At 38.4% G+C, this 27983-nt stretch overlaps 1 protein-coding gene and 1 long non-coding RNA gene across 3 annotated transcripts in view; one reads left to right on the plus strand and one right to left on the minus strand.

Annotated features, from left to right (window-relative positions):
* Positions 1–20685: 20685 nt before the first annotated feature.
* LOC144291800 (uncharacterized) lies at positions 20686–26434 on the minus strand. The gene is made up of 3 exons (XR_013359335.1): positions 26343–26434; positions 25597–25720; positions 20686–23596 (listed from the first exon to the last, which is right to left on the minus strand). It is a non-coding gene; the product is annotated as an uncharacterized LOC144291800 (long non-coding RNA).
* Positions 23418–27983, plus strand: part of ARHGAP15 (Rho GTPase activating protein 15) — a 608201-nt gene continuing 603635 nt past the window's right edge. The window contains exons 1-2 of one of the 2 annotated variants that reach the window (XM_077861593.1): positions 23418–23538; positions 23916–24037. The gene's annotated coding sequence lies outside the window, so the exon portion shown is untranslated. Of the gene's footprint in view, positions 23539–23883; positions 24038–27983 lie in introns of those variants that run through there. The other variant, XM_077861594.1, reaches the window with a different exon arrangement.

The raw sequence follows: 27983 nt of genomic DNA on the forward strand, positions 1-27983 counted from the left end.
CTGATAAATCAATACCTATCTTTAAGAATGGAATTATATGAAATAAAATTAGTATATTGTAAAAATTGTATTTTGTATTAACACTAAATCTGGTGAAGTTAGAAAACCTAGTGATATCAGTTTCTAATCTAATAGGAGAAAGAACATCATTAGATATTTCTTCTTGAAAGGATCATAGCACACTATGAATGAAGCACCTGAGTCAGGAAAGACATCTGAACTTCTTTAATTGTGGAGACATTTCAACACTAGTGGAAACTGTTTAAACTCTAAAACCTTGTTTGTTTACATCCTGATGCTGCTTAACTACTCAGATTCCTATGTCGCTTGGGCTCTAGGGGAAAAGTAAGCCTGAGTGCTCAATTTGTACACCTAGTCAATGACTCCTTATGTTGCAGGCTATTGAGGGAATCATCAATGTCTTTTGGATCTTGGGGATGAATTTACAACTAAGAAAAAAAAGATTTTTATAACATACCATGACAAAACCTATATACATGTAAACTTAATTGATTAGTAGTTATTTTTAGAAAATATTTTTGTTTTATTTCATCTGCTCCTATCTGATTCTCTTTAACATTTTTAAATTTCTGTCTGAGTTAAGAAGAGCTTTATTTGGTGCATTTTATCTTTGATTTGAATTCGGTCAAGATTCGTCAGATTGACTAATGAATTATAATCATTGTATGCCTCAATTTACTGTGATTCAAGTCTCCACTTGCCAACTTCTCTTTCTTGAAGTTCTTTCTTTAAAAAGGATCAGGAACTTACAAGTGGACATTGGCAGCAATTGGTAGGGTCTCAGATGGCAAGAAAGAAGATGATGAAGTACCCTATGAAAACAGTCAAAACATTTGCCTTTCTGTCCCCAAATGCACAAGCTGATATCTGGTATCACAGATCTAGGAAAATGTGACAAAGAAAATTATCCTTGTGATGTGTTCGCCTCTTACTTTCTGAACCAAGCTCTTAGGTTCTAGATACTCTCCCCTGTCTTTCAGCTATGGTGCACAGTCCTTTATATTTCCAAACCTTCCACTGAGATACCTCTTTGACCTCTGTGCTCCAGCACTAAAATAATACTCCTTTTCCTTATTCCCTCCTAGCTCCACCCCTAACGTTTGCAGAGCCCAGAGCAAGAGTATGTACAAAGACCTGTGTGTGTGTGTGTGTGTGTGTGTGTGTGTGTACATCTCATTTATTTTAGAAGTAGTGGGTCATTTCAACCCTACAGGAGGATTAGTATCATTGATCATTCACATATTAATACAAATGACCTTAGGCGGCTTCTTCTCTAAATATGATTGAGACTAGAGGAGCCCCTGCCTTGATGAGACCCACATTTCAGAGGGCTATACTCTGGTTCTCTTCTAGCAGAGGATTATAATTATATTATATATATTTTTATTTTAAGTATTTATATATTATATATTTTATTTTAAGTATTTAATTATATAATTATATATTAATACATATATAACAATATATATAATTAACATATATTATATATAATTAAATACTTAAAAATTATTAAACAAATCATTATTAAACTATTAAATAATACCAGTTTCTGCCTCCCTACCTTGATGCATATTCCTGTATAATAACCTGGAAAACCAGATTTAAAGTTTGAATTTTTCTGCTCTTTGGAGACCACTCTGAAGTGAGAATGCGGGGGTGCCAACCCCTGCCCTTGGTCTTCAGTTTGAGCCAAGCTCACTCTTCCTATTCTAGGCTCCATCCCTGTGCTAGAGGAACCTCACTGGCTTGCATGTCTAGCTTCTTCCAACCTCTTTCCCACAAATGGCTTTTCCATAGTCAAGCCAGAGGCCTGTTGGTGCACAAGCCTGGCAGTGTGGCCAACTCTTGAAAAGATGGAAGCAGAGGAGAGATTTTTAATAAGATCTAGAAGAAGGCTAAGGGCTGTTTGGGCAGGAAATTCCAAATCTTCAGTATCTGTAGATGTCTAGATGTCTAGAGACAGGACTCCAACTGGGTACATGAACCTGGTCTGTGGACTCCTCACTCACAGAGAGGAGCATTGCTAGAAGAGAACCAGAGTACTGCCCTCTGAAATGTGGGTCTCATCAAGGCAGAAGCTCCTCTAGTCTCAACTGTATTTAGAGAAGAAGCAGCTTAAGGTCATTCATATTAATATGCAAATGGCCAATGATACTAATGCTCCTGTAGGGTTGGAATGACCCACTACTGCTAAAATAAATGGGGTCACTAACTTTTCATATTAAAGATCTATTTGTACACTAACTTTTCATATTAAAGATCTATTTGTAATGTGGTTGTTTGAAACTTGCAGATGGGTCAGCAAAAGCATGCTTAGTTTACAGTATAGTTGGAATTCTAATGAAAAGAAAAAGAAAGACCACACTAGTTTTGCAATACTAGTTAATTAAATTACATATAAAAACATAAAACAAAGGAAAATAAACCCAGAGTCTTTTGGTTTCCTGTAATTCCTCATAAAATTTGAAATTTGCCAGTAATAATTTTTGATCATAACTATAGCTGCTAATACCCTGGGACCATTCAGATCAGAGTCTCCTTAACTCAAGGGACTTTGAAACTCAAGAAGAGAGCTTGAAGAGCAAGGTGTTGACCCTGTGTTGATTTGCAAGTTTGAACTTAAAGCATTGCCTTTGAGCTAGCCTGACACCCAGCCAGGAGTTAGGGACAAACAGGGCTAGGCAGGGCTAGGTCGGGGGGAAGCAGGCTCCCAAAAATCCTAAAAATGCTGTAAGGAAACCAGAGATAAGCCAGACCACCCTGCCCTAGGTGTGGGTGGGGAGGATGTCTTTTTATGATAGTCATTTGTGACCAAGAAAGAAAAACCAGACCCCAAAGAAGAGGTAAGTCATTAAAGATGTTATCAATAGTCCTTACTCAATGGTGATGTCAATAGATAATATTAAAAGGATTTAGGTTCCCTGATTAGGCTCTCAATAAAAGACCAACCCTAAAAGCCCTCAGTGGCACCTGTCAGGACCCCTCTCAAGTCTGAGAGCTTTCTCTATATATTTACTTAATAAACTTCTATCCCTTTACTCACTCTTCTGGGTCTGCGAGATTCATTCTTCGACTCCGTAAGACAAAAACCAAGCTCTCCCGTATCACCAGTATAAGTACAAGGCCAGATCTGCTATTTATGGGCAATATCTATTAATGCCAATAGTCATCTGGTCAATATGTATGCCTTAGCACTATTTAAATATCTTGAATATCTTTGCTTGTTGGGTCTCTTCATTGTCTCTGGGGCAACTTAAGAAGTAAATTACCTGAAACATAATCTCAAACAAGCTGTATACCAGAAAATAAGAAATATATTTTAAAAAGACTTTATTTATTTATTTGAGAGAGAGAGAATGGGGGGTGGGTAGGGGGATGCATAGGGAGAGGGAGAAGCAGACTCCCCGGTGAGCAGGGAGCCTGACACCACAGGGCTCCATCCAGGATCCTGGGATCATGACCTTAGCCAAAGGCAGATGCTTAACCAACTGAGCCACCCAGGCACCCCAGAAAAATGTATTATAAATATAGAAAAATGTTGCAATAAATCAGAATCAGATATAAAAAGAATGATATTGGTCCTCCACCATTTAACATCTCATTAGGAAGTGAGCTTGCTTTCATCTCTGGGGAGGGTGGGCAGAGGACAAGCAGAATCAACAGTGACTCAGGAGACAGAGTGTGTTCTATGTTTCCAGTAATTTTCTGCCCAAATCTCATCAAGATTGGCTGATGGAACTAACCCAGGCTAAACAACTAACTAATAACCATAAAACCACGTAACTATAAGATTTCTGAATTTATTACCTCTATTGAGCAAATCCCAGGCAGCCACAGAACCCAGAAGAGTCCCCACCTAAATGTAAACTAAAGTCAACAAGTGCCACGAGGTGGCACCAAATCACAGATGAACCTGACACTGATTTAGATTCTGTAGGTACATGGGTCTCTCAGAACCTCTAGCTGGGTGGATGGACAGGATAGCCCCTGTCACTTCATTAACCTTACAATACGACAGTCCTAGGTTTTGCATGATTTATTATTGTTTGGATCCCTTTTATCTTAACTTGGAGATATTTTACTCTACAAATAAATACAACAAGAAGAACAAAAGATGGAGACACTGGTCAATCAGTAAAGTCAGATAGGAAAGTTTTGCATAAGAGGTGGAAGTGACTCAGTAAGTTTAAGTTTGGACAACAAGGCGTCACCAATGATGAAGGATGCTTATACGTAATTCTACAGACTAGAATACACAGTTGTATCTTCCTATATTGGCAGCATTTCCTCCCTCTGTGACACTGACCTGCATAAGACAGTATCTCAAGGAGTATTTTCCAGAATTAAATGGAATAAAAAAGTAGCAGAAATCCATTCACTAGAATGATATTTGTTAACAAAAATGGTACAACAAATCTTTGATGGGTCCTCTTTGATTTAAGAATAAAGGATGAGCATCTAGGATAACATGATTTCAAACCAAACCCTGGCCTAGTTGCAGGGCTTACCTGTATACCAGTCACATGAATATGTTACTTCCTTGTTCCATATTAATATGTTACTTTGATTCCTTGATATGTGCTTGTATCTTTGTGTGTCTATATACACACACATATGAATTCTAGACACACAGTACTATTTTCATTAATTGTGTAAGATTTACTTTGTTGTTTATAGCTGAAGATACAGTATCTTGCTAAATTTTTGTCTCTTACTAGATTTTGTGATCAGTACAGTCAAAAATAGAAACAATTACACTAATTATTTTAAGTGATCTTTGGCTAGAATCTGATTTTAGAGACAAAAAAAAAACAATGGTTTATCCAATAGCCATTTCCCCCTTCTTCTAAAGTAGCAAAACACCAGAATTTTTTTGGCTAACGATGTGCCCAGTGAAAAGATCACATTTATAAATCTTTCCCCCCCCCCGGTCAATAGTGGCCAATAAGTTATAAAAAAGTTGTTCATCTGTAGCTTACAATTTTCTGATAATACTTTCCTTACTCTGAACTAAAATATAAAAACTGGATAACATTAGAAGAACTCATTTATAACACTGATAGATTCTTATGTTTATCATATTTTTCTGAGTTCAATTCACTTTTTTGAGTATTGTTGACATTTATTTATTAAAATGTTCACAAAATTTATAAAAATCTATAAATGAGATTGAAAGGCATTAGAGTGACAGAAGTAATCAAGTTATTTTGCAACCTTTTCTTCACTTTGCTGTCTGTATGGTCACGCCCCATCATATACAAAAGAATCTTAGTATGTTGGAAAGAGTTGGGGATCTTTCCTGAGACGTTAGGAAGTCCACCTCATTCATTCTAAAATCACCTACTTATGTTTAATCAGGATATATACGGAGTAAATTTTTCTTAAGATTTGTATAAGATGATAGTTGAGATTAAAAATCAATACAATCTTTCATTTAAAATAAAGTCACTCAATGTATCCTTCGGTGAATTGTTTTACTTGTAAATTTTTAACCATTCTAATACTTCTAGTTTACCCAAGATATATATGAACTTGAAGAGAAAATAAAATACATACAGCTACATCTTTACTTTAGAAGAAGTAATCCACCCAATTTCCATAGTGGAATATTGATAACGAAATTTGAGTGAGGCAGTTAATAATTCTTCATCTTCTGAGTATTACTGAAATATAGTTTATTTTATAATATCTGCAGATTAATTTTGAATATGTAAGAAACTTAATAAATTATAACTCAAGCATTATAATGAGTATTACTATATTGAATGGGTTGGAATATGCTGAGATAAAATTGCATTTAAAAGTGAAGATTTTCTGTGTTCCATGCCCAGAAACACTCTTATTCAGTAGGTCATTGGAGAGACATTGAAATTTTTACACACAAATGTGCACACACACACATTTTTAATCATTATGGTACAGAAGTTTTAACTAGATTTGGGGAAAAATAAGCAAATAAACACTGCCCTCAATCTTCTAGTTAGCCAGAAAAGGTTTTCCAGAGTTAACCAAATAGAAAGGAGGCAGTATTTTTTTTTTCCCAAGAGCAACAGCATAGGTTTTGTTCATTGTGTATAAGGGTAAATATATGTTTTCAGTTTTAATAACTGAGCATATCTTGAGAGTGAAAATGTAACCTAGCTGAAGAGTCATTATAGGATTTTTTTTTCTTAACTGGAAACTTTCCCCCCCGCAGCTGTCTGCAGAAATAGATTATTTCTCCTAATTTCCTGATTTAGTTATAGTCATAGTGTACATAAAAACAGATTTGATTTTCTTGGAATCAAACATAAAATGAAAGCCAAGGCCTTATCACTGAAACAAGACAGCAGTTTTGCAGAGCTGTGTACATCCTTTGAACTCAGATGACATTGTCTCAGAGGAAAAGATGTTTGATGAGTTTTTTACACTTTAAAGCTCTTGCTAAGGAAAATGAGCTGGGGATCTCTTTTGGTAGAATTGAAGGGGGGTTGGATCATTTCGTCTTCAAAAGATGAGGGAAAAAGTGTCATTTTCTATTTCCCTTAAGTATCATTCTTTCAAATACTTGTGTGACAAGAGGTTCAACAGGCTTAGATTTGGGGTTTTAGTTTTCCAGAAATGCATGGAGGACTTAAATGGCCCTGCACATCAAAAGGAAGAAAGAGAGAAAAAAAAATCCCTCTAGAAAGAAGGAAATGGTGCAGCAAACTCTTAAAAAAAATAAAATATAGTTCATAAAATTGTTACAGTGATTCAATATCCTACAATTTAAAAGGAAATTAACAATTAAAACTCAAAACTGAGTTAACTAATATTATGCACATCTAATTCAAGTTGTCAATGAGAAACCAAGGGGGAAATGCTCTTTAGAGACGGAAACTTTTAAATGCATTGGTTCACTCAGCGCATATATATTATGTGCAAACCTCTGTACTAGGTGGTGTGTTTATATACAGAGGATGAGGTCAAGTCAAATAAATAAAGAACAATGAGAAATAAGGTGATACAGAGTAGAAATAAGGAGGAAAGGATAAAGTGATAAGTGACTGAAGCGATAAAGAACACCAGGAAGAAAAGTCAAAACTGGAAGGACTGGACGTGTCCACAAGTGTGGACTGAGAGTCTGAGACTTTATACTACTTACAACTTCGTGTGTTGCAGTTTCATAAATGGTGGCAGAAGACAGGAGATCCCTGGGTCAGAGACAAAGGACATTTACTCATAGCACCTCAGGTAGGGTGGGCTTCGTGTCCACATCGGTTTCCCTTGCTTTGCAGGTCCCAGGGCAGCAATGTGGAGATGGGCTCAGATGGAGAAAGGCCACCCAGTGGGTTTGTGCATCAGAGTAGAGAGACCTTGCAATTGGAAAACCCCAATTATGTACAAAGGGAAACCTACTCAACTGATCTTTGCCCCAGGGGGAGACAAATCTTCATTATCCTGAGCAATGAACAACACTCCTCTCTGCCCCAGGGGATGACACTACATCTTCCAGGGTGTTTGCTATACAAAATCCTTGAAAACCTACTTGAGAACAAAGCTGTTGATGCCTCTGGCTTAAAGAAGCCAGAAACAGGAGACTGGAATAGGATGTAGAAAGTAGAGAGATTTCAGCTGGAATTCCTGCAACATTTTACCACTTTGTATCTTAACAGGCCTTTGCTTTGGACCAAAATATTACTGGCACAAAGCATCTTCCAGATGATCTTTTTAAACTCTGCTCAGTTGAGTCATTCTTGAAGGAAGCAGACAGATATATCTTGGCCAGTTTATAAGACACACAGGTTTAGAAGTCCCATAAAAACTTGTAAAGACATGGCTTTTGGGGAAAATTTTTAAGCATTCTCATCATCTTTTAAAAGGGATTTTAAATGATTTTCATTAATTATTTTTGTTTCTTCTTGTCACCGTTTTGGAGGAAAATATATCATCGTGGTGTACGCCAAGTCTAGCAGCTTTAAGCTATTTATAATTTTCTCCATGTCCTAATCATTTTCATTTCTTCTGGCGAACAAAAAACCAGGCTCTTCACCCTCATTATTGTGTTCTTTCACAGAGTCTGTAACAGTATAGGACCTAACAGAATAGAAACGCTTCTATTATGTTTCAGCATGAATCATAGCAGCGATTAATTATCACCTAATATCTTTAAATAAAAACCCAAACTCTATTTTTGACAAGTTATGTAACTTGTTTTTGTTTCGTTTAATTTTGGTTTTAGTTAGAGGAACAATTTCTCAGGTAGGTATGAACTTTGTGTTGTTACTTTGAGGTATGTTGCTTCATTCCACGTGCAGAGAGCAGCTTCAGGGATACGTGATAAATTATTAAATAATCAACTCTCTGAAAACGAAAGGCTCAACTTGTAGCATTTGCCCATTTTTTTTTTTTTTTTTTTTTTTGGTGTGTGGTATAAATATTACCATCACAGGAAACTTCAAGCTACCAACACAATGTCACTAAACATAGGGTTGAGATGCAATGTGCAAATGTGGCTCTTGCAAGTTGGTCTGAGCCTGTTCCAGCTCATCAGTTATTGGACTGTTTCATCAATTACTTATACTTTACATCTATAATATGGCTCACTGGAAAATAGGAAGGCCTCACTTTAATTGGTAGTTGGCCAAATAAAGTGTATACGCTGGTATGATGACTGTCAGGTAATCAGAATAATTGCAGTCCTTTTCTATTGGTGAATATGGGATTGTTTAGTTACCAAATTTACCAGACTAGAGGGCACACTTTGACCCACCACTACCTCCATTCGTGTGCACACACATTCACAGTGATAACTCACTGGCTTGTTTCTTTAAAACTCAACTCCGCAAAGTCTCCGTTCATGGAAATCATTCCTACATCCAGGTCCACTGTCTTCTATTCTTTGTGTTTCTAGAACATCTTCAAATCTTTTTGTCAAGTTAAGGAAATTCTCAGGCTTCATCCCTTTATATTTTGCTCTCCCCTATCTTCTCTATTCGCTTCCTCTAGAACTCCTTTAAGATGCATTCTAACCTTTCTCTGTCCCTTTTTTCATATTTTTGCTTTTTTTCAGCTCTCTTGCCACCTTCTAGGAGTTTTCTTCAATTCTATCTCCTTTCTTGACCTATCCTTGCTTTATTTTAATTTAATTTATTTTTTTTTTAGAATGACTATAGGAAATTTATTTTTTAAAGACTACACCTATTTATTCATGAGAGACACAGAGAAAGAGATGCAGAGACACAGGCAGAGGGAGAAGCGGGCTCCATGCAGGAAGCCCGATGTGAGACTTGATCCCGGAACTCAGGGATCATGCCCTGAACCAAAGGCAGCTGCTCAACCACTGAGCCACCCAGGTGTCCCACACCTATCACTGATTTTAATATGTATTTTGAATTTTGAATCTTACTGTTTTTTGGTCTTAGGACCAAATTTGGCTTGAGAAGAAGTAAGTGGAAAACCACATTCTTTTGGTGAAGCGTTCAGAATAATTGGTATTTATTACAACACAATTGGCATAAATTGTGTAATTTGTTAGACATTTTACATGTGCATTACTTTTAGAAATTAAAAGAAAAACCGGGATCCCTGGGTGGTGCAGCGGTTTGGTGCCTGCCTTTGGCCCAGGGCGCGATCCTGGAGACCCGGGATCGAATCCCACGTCGGGCTCCCGGTGCATGGAGCCTGCTCCTCCCTCTGCCTGTGTCTCTGCCTCTCTCTCTCTCTCTCTCTCTGTGACTATCATAAATAAAAAAAAAAATTAAAAAAAAAAGAAAAGAAAAACCTTGCTACCTACAATGCTGTTAAAATTTCAGTACTTGTCATCTACTCATTAAGAAGTTGACACACATTTTCAGGTTATTTCATTTTAATGACATGAAATATAAGTGGCTGATATATCTTATAAGACACTACTTTTTTTCATAAGTACAAAGAAGTAATCTTTGGTTTTTAGTTCATTTCCACAGAAGGAAACAAAGCAAAGAAGAACAATAGAAATTACAACCCCACTAATTCACACTATTGGTTATTTTTTAGCTAGAAAAATGAAGCATATTCTATCCATGATGAGGCAAATGATCCTTCTAAAATATTTCAAGATTCTTCAAATATTTCAAATATTTCAATATTTCTAAAATATTTCACAAATTTATTTGAAGTAAGTTATTTTTTTAGGTTGTCTTTTTCATTAAGAACTCAAGAATATCCAGTGCTTGGTCAACATGAATCTCTGATAGTTACATCTGGAAAAGGATTATGTGAATGAAACAACCTTTGATTTATAATGATTTACTCAGATATTATCAAGAAAAAAACACATATTATGGTAGGACAGTTCAGTTAGAAGGCAACATAGTACAGCAACTGTATTAAAATTCATGACTTAATACAGGAATATCTATGGTACAAGTAAAAGAGGGTCATCTATCTACTACTAGAAATCTACTACTAGAAAAATCTCTGGTAATCAAGAACAGAAGTCCCTACCATGTATTTTTAAAATTTTGTGTTTGATTCTTATAAAAATATGCCATTTTTATACAGCACTGGTGTTTCTGATGGAATCTCTTTTACTTCTAATCTTTGCATTTAACTTAAATATCCTCATTTTGTAAATTATTTTCAGATATCCTACAATCTCAAATTCTGAGCAATCTACTTGTGTTTTTTTTTCTTTTTTTTAATGCTGATTTCTGCCTAAAAGTTGGTCATTTCTTCACATCCGGTGTCATTTTCATTGTGAAAGCACTTTAGACAGGGAATGAAAATGGATGTGGATGGGGCTGGACTTCCATACTCCCTAGACTGAGAAATTATTTGCTACCCAGGGGTTAGCATGTGCTTTTTCCAAAGGCCACTTGGTTTCGCTGGTGTAAAAGCAGTTTTGCATGGATTTATAGACTTAGAGTTTTAAGCATTGGAAAAGACATTATGCATCTGGATCCTTGACACGAATGAATTTTCAATTTCTCGCAGAAGACTTCTTCTTTCCCCACATAGAACCCCAGTGTTGGCAAGCGTTCTTGTTTTTACCTACTTAAGTGCCTCTTTCGTGGACATCACTGCCATTCTAGGATCTTACCTTGAAGCAACAATCAATTCTAACTCCTGATTTTGGACAAGCCCAGGACCGGCTCTTCATTTCCTCAATGAGTGGGAAAATCTCAGACCTCGAGGATTCTGTGCCTCCTCAATTTGCCACAGCAGCTGCCTGCAGTTTTTCTCCTTTAGATTCAATTTCCTTTTTAATCCTATCTTTCCATGTGTCCACTTCCTTTTCTGGGGATGCTCGGTTACATATTTAATATTTTTAATTCCTAGTTTTTCTGGCATTTCCAAATGTTTGCAGTGATGGGCTGAGCCATATCAGCCCAGAAGGTAGTGTTATTATAATGTGAAGTCTTTCCATTAGGGCTTGCATGTACTCCTACAGTAGGAACTGCATTGCTTTGTCAGTAGCTTGTTTCCTTTCTCTTCTTTCCATCAGAGTGATACACTCTTGGGCTCCCAAAATAGAGGTCAGGAGGTAAGGTCTGTGCTCCAGGGACCTGGCTAGGTACAGATACCCAGAACACTGCGCCTCCTGGAATACACTAGTGAGACAGGAGCCTTGAAACTTCTCCCTGTGGCCAATCTAGGTGGCCGCACCCAAGGAAGACAGCCTTAGCCCTGCTGTGATATCCAAATGTGTAACATGGAAAGAAAAAACCGAGATGTGCTGACAGTGCCTTGATAGAGGTAAAGGAGACAGAGGGAAATGAAGATCTGTCTGTAAATTCTTGCTACCTGGCTCACTTACTCGCACAACGCACATAAAAACTACTGCTCTTACTTGGCATCTAGTGCCCTACATAATCTCGCCCCCACTGTCTGCTTTCTAGGCACACACGTCTCTTTGCTATTATTCAAATTGCCAAGCATGCTCTAGTTTTGTGTTTCCTCTTTCTCCTGCCTGGACCACTGTTCAGATATACACTCAGCTCCCTCCTTGACCTTTTCAATGTTTTGTGTCAAAAGTCACTATGTAGGGCAGCCCGGGTGGCTCAGTGGTTTAGCACCACCTTCAGCCCAGGGTAGGACCCTGGAGACCCGGGATTGAGTCCCACATCAGGCTACCTGCATGGAGCCTGCTTCTCTCTCTGCCTCTCTCTCTCTCTCGTGTCTCTCATGAATAAATAAATAAAATCTTAAAAAAAAAAGTCACTATGTTGGAAATGTCAGTACTGAAAATCCCATTCTCATCCAAGTCATCTGGATGTTCTCCTTTTTCTCTTGTTTCTGTGAATTACTTATGACTTAATGTCAAGCCTAAAACTTAGCCTTTCACCTACTCAAGGTCATTGCTTCAGCCAGCATAACTTTTGTATCGATAAATTTTCCCTCTCTATTGTATCCCCCCAATTAGGATAGAATCAAGCTATTATTCTCTCATCTGAAAAACAAAACAAATCAAAACTTCTCATCATCATTTCCCCCTCAAGGCATTGCATAGCTAACACGTATATAACTCCCTTTAGATGCAATTTCTCGGAAAAGTTGTGTATACTTACTATTTGCTTTACTTTTTCCATAGCTCTTCCTACTCTTGGATATATTATTTACTAATGTGTTTCATATGCTTATTTGTTTATCGTCAGTCTCACACCATCAAATGACATTAAAAAAAATCTCTGAGAAATTATATTGTTGGAGCTTGATCCTCATATAAAATGAAATAAATTATCTGTATATATATTTTAAGTGAATGAGTTACTGGGAGAGTGAGTACACTCATTTTTTTTCTATAAATGTTATATTTCTTTCATTTTTCATAAATAATCTATATCTGGTCTTGTCCTCAACTACTTTCTTTGGTGAGAAATTACATTTCCATCATACTTTGCCCCCCAGTTCTACACCCAACTTTTAGCCCTTGAAACTATACAGGATTCCCTGTTGCTACCATAGTCCTCAGGGGAGCAACTCAGGCACTTATAAATGTCTCTGAAATGCTCCTAGTCCAAGTTCTAGGATATAATTTGAAACAGGCGGTTTTTATGCTTCAGGAAAAATGTGGTGTATGGAGATGCATCGATTCTCCACTCTACAATCTTCACAGTGTTGAACTGTTACACATTTTCTTCTTTCTCCTAAACCTCCCTGCTTCATTTTTGCTCATTCTAGTCATCATATCCATCTTCCTAGTTTACTGATAAAATTACTGTGATCAGAAGAGAGCTTCCACCAACACCAAGAACTGCACCTACCTGCATATTTGCACTTTACCCACATTCTCTGGCTTCATTCTTATCACAGTGAATGAATGGCCCAGGCTTCTAGCTAAGCAAAGGCCAGTAACACTGTGGCTATTTCTGCTCCTTTGCTTGAGGACAGCATCTCACAATACTTCTATATTTGGCATCATCAATTTTTCCTTCTATAGGATCATCCCTCAATGGCACACACATATTCTGCTAGTCTCCTCTCTAAAAAAAAGAACAAAAACTCTGTTTCCATCTCTCCCTTAAGAAGTCACACTATTTCTTTTACTTCGATCATTTCCTGTAGAGTAAACTCCTGAAAGGTCTCTGTACCTGCTGTCTTCAATATACTAAATTAAGATTTTCTGGTCCATAACCCACTAAATCTGCTTTCATTGAGGTCACAATTAAGTCTACTTTGCTATCTCTAAAGATAATTTGGCCACCCTCATTTTACTTATCAACAGCATTTGATAATTCATAAATCTCACATCTTTGAAAAATGTTTTCACTTGGTTTCCAGGACATCAAATTCATCTGTTTTTCCCTCCTTCCTTCCTGGTTTCCCTTTTAAAGTTTGTTTTCCTATTTCTTTTTTTTCTCTATCCCAATCTTTAAATTGAGACCTGGGCTCAGGACTTATAATTTACAACTTTTCAATATACATTTACTCTATAGACTTATCACATCCAGTCTCAGGGTATGAAGTGCCATTTTTATGCTGATGCATTCCACATTTATATCTAACCTGGACCCCTTCCTTGACCTCCAGATCTTCATATCTATCTGAATATTGGTCACCTCCATTGAGGTGACAAACAAGCATCTCACAGGTAGCATGTATTGATTGTAACCCAATGGGTCCCAATACAGCAAAACCAGCTCTTCTAAATTCTTCTCCATCTCAGCTAATAGGAATTCCTTTTTCCAGTTGTTCAGACTATACTCTCGATTTATCTGTGGCTGCTCAAGGGGAAACCCTGTTGGATCCACTTTCAAAACACATCCAGAATTTAACCATTTTTCCATTAGCCCTGCTGCCACCACCTTGGTCCAATTCCCAATCATCTCTGCCCTAGAATATTGCAATAGTTTGGTAATCGGTGTCCCTGTTTCTCTTCCTTCCTCCTTTAGTTCATTCTTCATAGACAATGATCATGTAAAACTGTGAGACAAATCATGTTATTATTTCCCTTTCTCAGATTTTCCAGAAGGGCGGGGAGACCCACATGGTCTAGGTCTCCTTTACCTCTCTGACTATCCTCATACTCCTCCCTCTCTCCATCCTCTGCAGTCACACTGATTTCTCTACATTTTTTAGCCAACCTAGACATGATCCTCATCTAGTTTTTGTATTTGCTATTCCTTCTGTCTGGAATACCCACCTCCTACCTCTCAACCGACATGGTTCACTTCCTCACTTTCTTTAGATCTTCACTTTCCTTGGTATAACTTCTCTTCTTATCAACTTAACATTTTATACCTCCTCAACACTTCATGGGCCACTTCACTGCTTTCATTTGTTTCCTCCTTATCAATGATTACTATCCAATATATTCTATATTTTAATTGTTTATCTTTTTTTTCCTCAACTGACAGACAGTATACCCAAAGACTACAATATTGCCCTGCACATAGTACTCATTAAATGCACTCATTAAATGAATAGATGTTGCCTCCAGAGTAAAGCACTTACCAATGCTGGGCAGCTGCTTGGGGGTGAAGCACAGTTCTCCTCCAGTGAGAGAAACCCATCACTCTCCCATCCTAGTCTCAGGAACCTAACTTGTCCTCAGTCTAAGTTAAGCCTTTCCTCCCTTTGCTACTATTCTCCTTTCATGTCCAATTCACAACATCTGTCCAGAGAGCCTAGAAATTTTTGGTTTTCTCTGTAATCATACACAAACATGCAGACACAATAAAAATAATTTTTACCTGAACCACAAGAACTGAGACCAAAATCAGTTAACTTGATGTGATAAAGGAAGGAAACCAGCTCTGTCAGGAATCTGCCAGAGTTGGGTTGCTGGAACATAGGGCACATATGTTTTTGCTACATTGATTGTCAGAACAGCTTCACCATACAATTCTAGTAGCAATGTATGGGAGTTCTTCTCTCTAGGAATTCTCAACCAGGTTTTTGCCATTTCAACAGAAGCGAATGTAACTTGTTTTTATGGTGTTTACTGGAGAGTTTGTGCATCTTTATGTACTGGTCAGTTATTTTCATGAATTATTTATTTAAATCATTTTATTATTTCCAATTAGATTACCTATTATTTTCCTATTGATTTGAACAAATCTTGTGACAATCTAGGTATTTTCTGCTAGTCCATTATATAACTTAGTCACTTGTGTTTCATAATTAACATGTTCTTAATTATTGTATAGTCAAATCCATATATTTTTCCTCCTTTTGTTTTAATTTAGAGATGCTGCTTTAAAATGTTCTTTTAGAGGCACCTGGCTGGCTGAGTCAGAATAGCATACAACTCTTGATCTCAGGGTTATGAGTTTGAGCCCTATGTTGCATGTAGAGATTACATAAAAAAATAAATTTAAAAAAAAAGAAAAAAAATTCCTTTATTGTAAAAATATTTGCCTTCATTTTATTGTATCAACATTGTGGTTTTACCTTTCAATATAGATTTTAATGCTGCTGGGTCTACCATTGCATGTGGTTTGATGTAGGGATGCAGCTCTATTTTCCTTGATTTAATAATTATGTCTTGCCAACACCATCTACTAATCAATCAATTCCTTCATGTTTACCTTTGATGCTATTCTTGTTATATATCAAGGTCTTAAATAAATTTAGTCTTTTTTCTGAGTTGCTCCTGGGCTAGCACTGAAATGTTTTTTAGTCCTGTGGTTTGGGACTACGTCAATACCTGCCAGGGAAGTCATCAGTCTTTGCTCTTCTGTTTCAAAATGAACATAGATATTTTTAGAGATTTTTTTTCTATGAAAATTCTGGAAATTCTGGAAAAGGCTTATTGTGTTCTTTAAAGAATTAGTTGCAATAATTGAGATTTTATTGAATCTATTCATTGATTGAATTGGACAGATTGATACATTTATACAGTTAGTATTCTTATCTATAAACATAATATATTTCCATTTTATCTTGCCATTCCTTTAGTTTCTTCAATAAAGATTTAAAATTTAGAGAACTTTTAAGAGAAATCTGATTTTAGTTTGATTCACAAGAATGATTTTTACCTGCTAAGTCTATGATTCCTGTTAGTGAAGAAGCAAAAAGAAATACTAAGGTGAAACTTTTCCTCAGTATTACTTGCTTTGAGTTGTGCTGCATAGCAAGTAAAGAGCTAGCCTAGGAAGTTAAAAGACAGGCTGTGGGGCCAGAGATTCTGGGTTTGAATCCTGGCTCTACTCCTTACTAATTGGAACAAAAATTAAATTTCAGTTTCCTCATTAAAAAAAACCAAGAGTATAATAACATTGCTCAGTTCAGAAAACTGTTGTGAAGATTAAATGAAAGAATAAATGTAAAGTGCTTGATACAATTCTTGGCTTATAGCAAGCAGCCAAAAAATATTAGATAAATATTAGATTAGAAAGAGTGAACATGTTAAGGCAAAAGTGTCAAAATAGTAAGCTAGAGCCTCAATCATAATCATAGTAAGATAGTAAGTTTATCTCCTTCTAGAGACCAAACAAGGTATATCACTGCCTAAGTCACTCACCAACCATTTTATATTTAAAAAAGAGGTGTTTTATCTCTATTTAATGTCTACCTCTCCCTAATCAAAAATAGATATCAAAAATTTATAACTTCATGTAGATATTTGTACTTATGTATTCCCCATAAGGGTAATAGGGTTTTTCATATTTTTCCTCTAAAAATATCTGATATTAGTGCCTATATAAAAGGAGAGGGCTAAATAATTGTACTTGTTCTAGATTTCTGAGCCTGATGTAGATTTACAAAATCTTAAATCAAGTAGGATGGTTGCTAAATTTTTCTGATGCTTCTTAGGAGACATCAGTATTTCCCAGCTCATTCTTTTGTATTTTCCCATAGCTCTTCATCATTTATTAAACATTTCAATCCATTTACCTACTCTTGTTGAATGAGATCAAGAGGATGTGACCCCTAACTGACCCCCAAGCTGGGCTCAAGCAATGGGAGGCCTCTTGCCCCTTCCTCTGTCTTTGGAATGTATATTTTGCTTACCATTCCCACAATGGGAGCCATTTTTAAGAATGCGGCCTTGAGAGAGTAGTGTGTTATTGAGACCATCTGGACACTATATGTAACTAAACTCAGTTAAGGCCTGTGTGTAAACTTCTAGGAATCTGGTGAGCCAGTGTGGAAATCTAATCATCTTTTTTTTTAGCCACCCAAGATAAGCCTCATATGTAAGTTCCCTTGCTTATTAAACCTGCCACCTACTAATCTGTAGTGGCCTCCCTCTTTCTTTGGCCTCTCCCCACGCTTCACTCACTGGGAGCAGATTCAGATTCCACCCGGGGAACTCCCAGGTTTCAAACCAACAGTTGTCAAGCCAACAAGGAGATGGAAGAAATGGGTCTTGGGAAAGAGGCATCCATGGGGGAGATCCCAAGCTGGCCATCAGGATGCTTGTGGATTGCCAAGTGAGTACAGGGATGTCCCCCAAATGCTAGCCATTATTGGGCTTGTTGGAGGAATTCCTCATAGTACATTATGGCAAAGAAGGAAAATGCATGGCTGCCACAGTGGTCTGGCCTGTACCATGAGTAACTTGGCTGGTGTTGATGCCCAGCTAGAGGCTGAAGCCCAAGTTGGAGAGTGAGAGGAAGAGCTGAGATTAGAAAAGGATGTGTGGTTGTCTCACTATTCTGCTGGCTTTGGGGCCGGAAGACAAGGTTGGAGAGCAGGACAATCAGTTGGAGACCTCAGCATGCCATTTTTGCAAAGCTAAAAGGGCATAAGATGCCTTATGGCATAAGGGCTGAGCACTTGTGACAAAGCCTGATGGGGATGCTAAGAGGTGGGATCCCTGAGAAAATGAAAAGATTGAAGAAGAGGATGTTATGATTGACAGTGAAATGGAAGAAATGGCCGTGCCTTCTGACCCTAAATACAAAGGAAAGTAAAAGCACAGCAACAGCCACTCAAGCTAGTGGGGTAGGCCCCAATTTAGGAAACATTCCTGATGAGAGGATATACACCCACTGACCTTACTGATACAGCTGTCACGTTCCAACAAAAGGCCCGAGGGAGATGTCCAGGCATGGTTAGTGCAGCTATGGGAAACAGGGGTCATGGCATTTCTCAGACAGGGCAGAAGGCAAAGAGAATGAACAACATCACCACCTGCCCTATCCTTCAGCAGTATCTGCAAGGTGTTAGGAAGATTGAAGTTATGCACTTATAGTTTGGATTATTCTAGTCGGCAAGAAAGCTTGACCCAATGAAGAGATACCCTCTGGGCACACAGGATCCTGAAAATGCATAGATGAGGTACAAGAATTCTTAGGGAGTTGGAAACGAGACTGAACATCTATGCCCCTGTCTAAGGCCCTGATAAGGCCACATTCACTGCAGGAACAAAAGCCAAGATACTCCGGTCTGCCCTAGCACCTGGTATGGGACCTTGATATCCATGGGTCCCACACCACGATAACCCAGCATAACAGAAAACATTTACAATGCTGGGAAATCTGTTGCTGATCTGGGGGCAACTTGACAGATCCTGAGAATTGGTACAGGTTATGGGAGAAACCTAAGATAGGAGCCCAGAAAACCAAAGGGTTATCCCAATCAGCTTTAAGGGGTCCACATAAAAGTCACCCTGAAACAATGTGGCTTGACCACCTTGCTTCTGGAACCCCACCTCGCATGATAGACTGGCACCCCAACACTGTGTTGGTGAGCCAGGAGAAAAGCTGAAAGCCTAAACAACTGTTCAGACCTTCCCCATGTGCCCTTACAATTCCTGATGTCCTACCTGCTTCAATAGGGGCCTTAGGGTACATCCCATTCAGGACGGGTGCCTCCCATGCCCCAGGTATGAGGCAGAGCAAGATTGCCTCCAGGTAAGGGCCACTGGAGGTGATGGGAAGCCTCAAGTTGATTTCACTATTCATTGGTCCCTCAAAATAAACAGAAAGTGATGGCTGTGGTAGATACTGGAGCCAAATGTACTCTACTACCTGGTAACCCTCTAGGTTTTCTGCCCTCCTTAATGCTATAGGCAGCTATAGAGCATGGACAGTTATGGGCAGAAAGGTGCCTTTAACACTACAAACTGGGCATTCTCCCCCGTGAGACTATGAAGCTTTTATTTCTCTGATACCAGAGAACATATTGGGTACTGCTACCCTACCAGGTTAAAGCCTACAAATTCTGTAAGTGAATCCCGCCTTTAGGTTAGAGTAATCAAACCAGTGTTGAAGGGAAATGCCAACTGGGAACAAGTAATCTATCGCCCCTGTAACTGTCAAACAATTTAAATCACCTCAGGGGCTGGGCAGAAGCATAAGAATATAAGAAACTATCTAAGAACTGTACTGAATGGGTATTGTATGCCCTGCCCACAATGTCTTCAACAACCCAGTATGGCTGGTGAAAAAAAGCCAGATGGTTCAGGGTGGATGATGGTGGACTACTGAGAAGTAAACAAGGTAATGCCCTCCCCCTCAATCCATTCCACCGTACCCACCCTTGCTACCACCTTGGATACCTTGGACATGGTCCTACAAGTGTTCCATGCTGTGCAGACTTAGAAAATTCTCTTTCCAGTACATCCCTGGCTGCTGAGCCACAAGATTAATTTGCTCTTCCATGGGAGGGGCAACAATGGACCTTTCAAGTTCTTCCCCAAGGCTATATATATGACAATATGTCATCTGATGGTACCAGACCTGTCCCTATTCTTCTCCACCTCAGTAAAATGGGCCCATTACATTAATAATAGAACGTTAACATCTGAAGACTTGCCTCCCCTACAGGGTACTTTGCAGATTTTGCTGGAACATCTGTGAGGGACAAGATAGGTAGTGAACGGACAGAAAATTCAAGGCACAGGCACCACCATAAAGTTTTGGGGAATCATTTTGTCAGGTAAGATGTGAATTGTCCTAGAAGCTATGATAAGATGCAAACCGATGCAACTCTTAAGAACATAAAAGAGATACAAACCTTTGTAGGGCTTTTGAGAACTTGGAGGACTTTTGTTCCTTATGTGGCATGGTGCCCTATATCACCTGGTAAGTAAAGGGAACATATGGAACTAGGGATCAGAACAGCAAGCTGCCTTTGCTAAGACAACACGTACTAGAGAAATGGATTAAAGCTCTGCCCAGGGCTATCATTTGAATTAGATGCATCCACGACTCTGGAAGGTTTGGGTTGGGCATTGTGGCAGAGACAACAGAGGGAGAAAGTACCCCTAGAATTTTTTTTTTTTAAGATTTTATTTATTTATTCACGAGAGACAGAGAAAGAGGCAGAGACACAGGCAGAGGGAGAAGCAGGCTCCACACAGGGAGCCCGATGCGGGCCTCGATCCCCTGACGGGGATCATGCCCTGGGCTGAAAGCAGATGCTCAACCGCTGAGCCACCCAGGCATCCAACCAATCCAGCGGTTGGGTATGTGAGCAGCTGCCCCTGTCTAGCATGATAGGTATTGCCATGGTGGGTATCACCACTCGAGGAAGAGGATTGAAAATCCCTAAATCAGTACATTAAGGAAAAACAAAGACTAGTGTTCTTAATTTGTCTGATCTTAACAATACTAATCCAAAAACCCTTGCCTGTGGCACACACTATCAATAATATTGGGTATCAGTATTCTTTTTTGGTTAATCAAACTGTGCAGGTAGCCCATCAAGCTGCTGACCAAAAGGATCCAGGAAATACCATCATCAGAGCCATGGGTGACTGTGTTTGGGTTGGGATGGGCTCATGTGGCCCACCCTGGGTTCTGGATGTTTGAGCACCAAGAAGCTCTTATGCTGGGAACAGAAAAATCACGCTAAACAGAACAACCCAAATATATCAGGGATACAGGAGAGATAACCCAGGACTATATAGTCATTCTGTCAAATCAAAGGATGGCGGCTGGTTTGGCACTGACTGGTATGGCCTCTCAGGTATTTATTGGGTAACCCCAAATGGGACCCAGTGGTTATGAGGCACAAATCTTTGGCCACGGCTTCCTCCTGAGTGGTTGGGTCCCTGCGCTCTGGGTTTTCCCTGGACACAGGGGGAATCCACCCCACATTAACAAAACCTGCCAACCCTTCTCTCAAGGCACATTTTGTTTTCCACTGGAGCAATCACTTAGCCACTGGCTTTGTCCCCACCATGGGCCTGTAGGACAGCGTAGCAAACATAGAAGCCCCTACTAAATTCGCCCAGCAAGCCTTAAATGATGGTCAGCGAAACCTGTCTTTATCAAACCCTGAAATGCATCCAGTGAGAAAAGCTGTCCTCCCAAATGGGATGACCTGGAGCATCATCATTGCTTCACAAGGAGGCACGTGTGCCCTTCTCCAAACAAAACGTGTGTGTTCATACCTGATGAGTCTGCTCACGTAGCATCTTTATTGAATCATATAAAAATATCAGAGAACACTGAGTGATCTGAACCCCAGCCTAGGGACTTAAGTCAATGATTTAAAGCATGGGGTTCTCTGAAAAAAAAAATCGTTACTTATCTTAAAAGTCATTATCTTAATCTATGTTTTCTACGCTGTTAGACTGTCGCTGCGGTACCTGCCTCCTGTGCAGCCAGACAGCCACCAGACTAGCATCTCCCAGCTAATAAAACGTCTTACTGACTCCTCACTACACCTTATAAAAGAAAAGGGCATAAGATATTTTAAGAGCCAGTCAGGAGAAAAAGAATGTCAGAGGAGGTCATCAAGAGGACTTGACTGTGGGTTGACCCATGAGCCACACCTGGGCAGTTGGAGGCTCCTCTTCCCCTCCTCTGTCCTTGAAAGGTACATGCTGCCCACGGTTCCCACAGTCGGTGCCTCTTCAAGGGCTTTGAGAGAGCAATGCATCGTTGAGACTGGAGGGAATATGTGATGAACCCAGGTAAAGCCTCTATATAAACTTTTGAGATGCTGGTGCGGAGATCTCCTTGTCGCGTGGTGGCCCAGGACCAGCCTTGTATGTAAGTTCCCTGGCTTATTAAACCTGTCACCTGCCAGTCTGGAGTGGCTGCCTCTGTGGTCTCTCCTTGGTCTCCATGTTCACGAGCCACTTTGAGAATTTGCTGGGAAGCCCCCAAGCCTGAGAACCAACGCTTTCAATCTGGCAGATAGATGGTTTTCCCTTGTGTGTTCCATTTTATCAAAAGTAACCTGAGTCTCAGAGAACTTAAGTGGCTTGGCCAAAGTTCCATAAATAGCAGTGTCACAATTGAGGCCTGAATACTGATTTTCTCTCTTTTAATATCATGTTCTTTCCATTTCTTCCTTAGTGATAGGAGAATATGGAGTATAAACCTTCAGGCCTCTCTAAACACTTAAGAAGGTGCACCCCAGAATGACAATTGATAGTGAGATCTTGGGTCAATCTGCAATATAATTTTGAAAAGGAGAGTCCTGGAGAAATTAGATTAACTTGCAAGGGACATGCCATCCTTCATTTTTTTTTTTTTTGTAAGATTGTCTTTATGTGTGCCAAACATTCCACACCACTGAGAGCTATTACACAGATTTCTAGTCTAATTGGGTTGTATGACAAGAGATTGTGATTTAACTTTCTCATCTATTTGGAAGGGGAGCTTTCTCTTCAGTGACTATCCTGCAAATCTCACAAAACCAGCCAAGCCTAGAAATCCAGGAGCTTATTTCTTGAACTCCATGGTTCAATAAAGATGCATACCCTATTGTTATTGTTGAGAGCCGCCCCCTCCCCCCACCACAAAAAAAAATACGTCTTGGACTGGTTGAAGTCTGACACAGATGAGCACATAGCAGCTTGCCAAAAATGACACCCTTTTCATCCTTTATTTTATTTTTCTTCTTAAATCAGGCCACATGAAGAATCATTCAGCTAGAGCCAAAGCTCATCAGCAGATTTCAGAACTGCCTAGGAAACTGCCACACCAGTGTGAAAGCCACCACCAGAGAGAGTGTCACAGCATGTGCTACATAAGCACCTTCCTTTCCTCCAGGTGGCATCAGGGCTGTGTTCTCTAAAGCTCATTAGCAACCTGTGCAAGACCTCATATTTAGTAACCAGAGCACCTCCTTGTTGGTCCATCCATGAGTGAGACAGAAGTATCAGCTCTGTGAAATGCAAGTGGCTTCTTGGCTTCCCGAGTAAATAAGCAGAGCCTCCTGATGGTATGTGCACATGCCCACACGGACAGAGGAGAGTAGAGACGTAGGTTTTAAGTTCTTGCTAGAAGGCAGGAAAAAGAGGAAGTTCTTAGTGCTTTACCCGCCTGCTCCTCCCCCTGCTACATTTTTAACTACACATTTTCCCCCATTAAATCAGAATTGATGAAACCTATATCACTGTAGTAATGTCTGAAAATTGAAAAGCACATTGAAAAATAATAATACCATTGACTATACAAGGCAATTTCTTCAAATCGAGTAATGATGTGATGTGTGTGGTTAACCGTATCTACGCAGGAAGTGGTTTTATTTTAAAGTTCTTGCACTCACCCCACCCCTTGTCTTTCTTTTCCCCCCCCTCCGGTACTGAAATTAAGCAGCATCCAACATAGGCCTACTCTTACGACATGTGACTTGACTTTACTGTTTTCCGTTTTTGTTGAGAGTCATTAACAGTTGGAAGTTGATGGCAGATTCAATAACAAGCGATCGCTGAGAAAAGGTAAGTAAATTTTAACTTTATATTGAACAGGAAACTTAAACTTCAAAATGTTTGGTGGTATCCTATGCCTTTGGGTGAACACACGATCATTTCTCCAAAAATGTGTTTTTACGTGTGATTAAGACATCTGTTTGTTTCGTTTGGTGTAGAAAGATTATTCTTTTCCTATTTGCAACTGTCAAGTTCAAAAGTCCTTTACCAGATATTATACACGAAGATCATTCACTAGGGTTTTATACTAAAATGTTAAAGACAGACTAAAGTATACAAGCTTTAGTTTGAAAGTGCTTTTAAAAATAACTACTAGAGAAAATTTGGGACTTTACATCTTTAACTGATCATTTTACAAGAATTTATACTATTCAGGATACAGATAATGAAAGAGAAAAAGGCACTTTGTAACAGTAGGAAATAACATCTGAATTGCAATGTGAAATATATCCACCATAAAGTGTGTTATATTAAGTTAGCATTACAAACCCTTGGAAAGGTGTAGTTTATTAAATATGTAGTTGATTCAAGAGCTATTAAAAAGCAGGAAAGTTTTTAAAATGTGAAAGAAAGCTCTCTGTTACGACATTTGAGATTTTTTTTTTCCTAAATTGTATTTAAGGTATAGGGTGAAAGGAGGGCAAGTTTCTATTTCATCAGTAAAACTCTCTATTAAAAAATGAAGTCACAGCAGACTTTATTGAAAGTTACTTTTGGGAGAAGGGGCAAATTAGAGATATAATTCTGCTATTTATATAATTATATAATTTTCCTTCTTTGGGATTTTCCAAAATAATAACCTCAGAAATGAAAAGGATTTGTTGACCATAAATGATGAGAACTTCTCTTTTGTATTGACTTCTGGCTTTTACAAAATGTCTCTGTGTTCTGTAACATATGTCCAAAAAATATAAAGTACTGCTAATTTCAGAGAGGAATACCTAAAATAAATCCGAGTGTAGATTTTTGAAAGAATTTTAGTAAGAGCTCCAGATATGATCCACTCTTCTCTAATATTATTTTTATTGTGCTGTTGAATGGGGGAAGAGAGGCCCCACAACACCTATTTTTTGTGTGTGTGTTATTAAAAAAAATGCTTACGGGGTTGATAAATGGCAACAATTCTTTTCATATTATCCTTTATTGAAAGACACATATAAATGTTTTTTGATATGGTCAATTTAGTAGGAAATTATTTGGCATATTAGTACACTCTATTTTAAGACCTCCTCAATTGTCAATACTGAGACTAGCTACTTGTTGACTATTAAAAGGATCACAAAAAAGAAAGAAAAAAGAGATTGGGACGTGGTGTGCAGTACGTGTTTTATTGTTAGAGTGTAAGAGACCCTGGTAATATGTATTTGCTTTGATATTCTGATTAGCTTTTCAACTGGTTACATTTCCCCACAATGGAAAGCATTATTTAAATCTGTATTCAATATTGTGGTTCCGAACCTCTGTATCTACAGAAGCTGTATAATTCAGATAGTTTTGGTTGATATGTTATTACTTTATTCATTTTATTACAAAAGAACATCACATGAATAAACATATGTAGTACTTACATATTAGCAAGAGTGACTATCCCCATAAGCATTTGGCACTGAAGAAACGTCCACGGCAGTTTTTTAAGCCATTTCATATTTTTAAAAGCCGAATTCCTTGTTAAATGATTGTTTCTTGTAGGAACTGTCCAATTAAAATACAAATGCCTTATGATGTATGTGTAAAACTAAGAATGGATTACAGAGCTTAGTATGGATTTATAAAGAGCAACAATTAGAGATGTTAGACATATAAACTAAGATATTCTCAGAATTGTTTGTGAAAACAAGTAATGCATTATCTCTTGAATACGCAGACCAAATTTTAAAGAGACTCAATTACAAATGAGGTACTAGAGGTTACTATCCCTTTATATATTTTAAGTGAATAAATAAGAAACACATTTTGGTGAAATGAAACAGTGCAGAGAATCTCATTTGGAAAGTAATTTCGAGACTGATTTATTAAAAGTATATCATGCTTTTCCACTTGGGGCCAGCATTCAACAAAACTCAGAAAAGAGGCTTTTTTCCTTTGATATTCCTCCTCTCATTCTTTTTGAATGCTTTGTTTTGGAGTGGTCTGCTCTGTCCCTAAATTAGGGTCTCGCAGCCTTGGTACCTAGAAGGAAAGACCCAACTTGTCTCCTTTCATCTCACTCCCATGGTCCTTAAAATTTACTCATTCTATTTCCCAGCATTTAGAGGACCTGCTAAAAATAATCTATGCTCACAGGAGGAGTCTACAGAGGTCTGTTTCTTCTTACCTCTTAGCCAGGCCTTCCCTCCCTGGTGTAATTTTAATAAAGTCTCTCAGCAGACAGGATCCAAAGGAACAGCTACATGTAGAGGACTCCAGTCAAATGAAGAAAATGATACCATGGCAAATAGTTGGGGTGGGGGTGGGGGACAGATGGGGGCAAGAAGAGTGTTTTGTTAACCATTGATCCTGTTACAGTATTTAAACACAGAGTGTCTTATACAAAAGGTCCATAGAGATGCGTGCCTTTCTCTAAGATATCGCACTATGTCTTAACACCATTCTGATATTCCCATACACCGAGAAAATATTTAACATAATCAACTGTTCAATATATATGTATTTTTAAAAATAATTTAATATTCTGAATTTAAATCTTTGGGTACCAGGAGCATATGTTTTTGCACTGCACAATAAATGTTATACAGCTAGACTTTCAAATATACTTATAAGTATTTTAAAGTTCGGCTTAGAGTTGGCAAAATGCCTAAGTTTTCAAATGATAGAAAATGAGTTAAAATTAGCTTAGGCAATGGAGATAGGCTTTAGTTTGTAGAACTGAAAAATCCAAGGAAAACCAAGTCAGGGTGAAATCCAGGAGTTCACACAGGGTTGTTAAGATTGGGTTGTATTTTCTTCAGTCCTTAGCTTGCTTCCCCACCCCCCACCCCACCCCTCACCCCGGCCACTATGCTCTAAGCCCTCTCTGACAGAAACTCACAGAGTTGATAAGAAAGCTTTAGGTTTACATTTGACCCCTTCAGACTCTGTTGCAGAGGGTTGACTTTCTCCTATCACCACAGTAAAGGTCTCAGATTGAGATCTGATTGAACTGAATTTTGTTGGATGACCATGGTAGAGGTAACCACGGACTCTAAGACTCACCCTATGAGTGACCTGACTAGGTCCTTCTCTTGCACCAAGGAGCCGCCACCTGGACCTGCAACACATGTACTCTTAGCTGAATGCAGGTGTCTCCACATAGAAACTAAAATGCTTTCCCTCGAAGAAATTAGATTTTATTTCTTATAGGTAAAAGCCACAGAGCTCTGCTTCACAGCCACATTTAAAAACATTGCTTATTCAAATTCTCCAAACTTGATAATCAGACAGAAATAATTTAAAGGTAGGACTGAATGAAGCAAGTGTTTCAATTAAACTGAATTTTAAAGTATTTTTTAAGAACCACCTTGTATATGAACACTTGTCTCGATATTTTTCTTCTATAATTTTATAATCTAGTATGATTGTTATGTTAATAATTATAATACAGGGTGCCTGGGTGACTCACTTGGTTGAGTGTCTGCCTTTGGCTCAGGTCTCTCTCTCAAATAAATAAATAAAATCTTAAAAAAAAATAATTATAACACAAGTGAAATTTGTCCAGTAAGGTGAAAAAAAAAAAAAAAGTAAAGAATGTTCTATGAGGATTCAGAAATTCATGAAACATTTTGTATTCTTGTTATGTGCCAGTTAATAAACTAGAGAATTTCCAGGTGTCATATCATTTGATGATATCCTATCAGAGAAATCAGGACAGTTTGGGAGGAAAGATCTGTCATAGTTTTCAGAGAGAGCTAGGGTTTGGAAATTGAGAAACATCCCAGGGAACAGGAAGGGGATATGTCCAGGCACAAGATGTCAGAGA

Source organism: Canis aureus, chromosome 20, assembly GCF_053574225.1.
Source record: "Canis aureus isolate CA01 chromosome 20, VMU_Caureus_v.1.0, whole genome shotgun sequence".
Classification (NCBI taxonomy): Eukaryota; Metazoa; Chordata; class Mammalia; order Carnivora; family Canidae; genus Canis; species Canis aureus.